General features: G+C 45.2%; 1 non-coding gene across 1 annotated transcript; it reads left to right on the forward strand.

Moving 5' to 3' along the window:
* Positions 1-779: 779 nt before the first annotated feature.
* LOC127239052 (U6 spliceosomal RNA) lies at positions 780-886 on the forward strand. Its single transcript, XR_007835952.1, has one exon. It is a non-coding gene; the product is annotated as a U6 spliceosomal RNA (small nuclear RNA).
* The last annotated feature ends 236 nt before the right edge of the window (positions 887-1,122 follow it).

A 1,122-nucleotide genomic window follows, 5' to 3' on the forward strand; every position in this document is an offset into this window, starting at 1 on the left:
CTGTAAGGTAATGATCCCGTCTACTATCGTAACCTTATCTCTCTTATCACACCCCTGCCCACCCTACTTTGGTCCAAGGTCCTCTATCTGCCCCCAGGCCCCTTTTTCTTCCTCCCAAAAAGTATAGAATGCTAGGAATGAAATAAAAGTATTTTCAGTTTTATCATTTCTAGGAAACCGTGATAAGTGCAGTAAACTCTTATCTTCGGAACTGGTCTTGGATCATACCCTTCAATGTCTGCTCTTTGGTCACAGGCTCCTCTCAGCTACAGCCTGTGTTTCCTCTTCATTTCCTCCTGGTCTCTGCAGAAGTAGAGTTCATCCATAACTTCCTGTGGGTGCTCACGGGAAATGGTGCGAATCATGCAGAGAACTTCCCGGGCCAGCACGCAATACATCATGCCAACCAAAAGAAATCCTTGTTGTGGCATGGGATGGAAATGTGCATGTAGCTTGAAGGAGAAGCTCTATTACACTGAAAAATGGTAGGCAGGTTGACGTGTAAGATGCTCTGTGAGGAGCCCGGTGGTCAGCCCTGGGACCTGTCACCACCAGAAGTGTGGCTCCTGAAAGCTGTTGGGACCCAATTAGTGCAGGTCCTGGATGTGGAGCAGGCAATGCTTGGAGCGATTTCAGAGACAGTAGACCTTGTTGGTCCATATACATGGACTAGTCCCCAAGCAGTGTGTGCCCAGGGAACCGCTGGGGAGAACCATTTATATTTTTAAGAGGGGTGGTGGTATTGGGGAGATGGTTCATTGTTTAAGATAAATGGTTGCATGATCACTTTGGCACCACATATACTAAAACTGGAACTATGCAGAGAAGATCAGCATGGCCCTTGTGTAAAGATGACATGCAAATTCGCGAAGCATTCCGTATTTAAAAAGAAAACAAAAATAACAGTTGCTGTTGCCGAGGAGCCAACTTTGGTTCCCTGCACCTGCATGGTGGCTTGCAACCCCCTATACCTCCACTTCCAGGCAAGCTTACACCTTCTTTTGACCTCTGCAGGCACTAGGCATGTGCAGAAAATACACGCAGTTACAACATTCATACATATAAAATTTAAAAAAAAAATCTATAAAAAGCTATTCTACTTCTTTTAAATGTTTTGACCCA

The sequence above is a fragment of the Phodopus roborovskii genome, unplaced genomic scaffold, assembly GCF_943737965.1.
Source record: "Phodopus roborovskii unplaced genomic scaffold, PHOROB, whole genome shotgun sequence".
Lineage (NCBI taxonomy): Eukaryota > Metazoa > Chordata > Mammalia > Rodentia > Cricetidae > Phodopus > Phodopus roborovskii.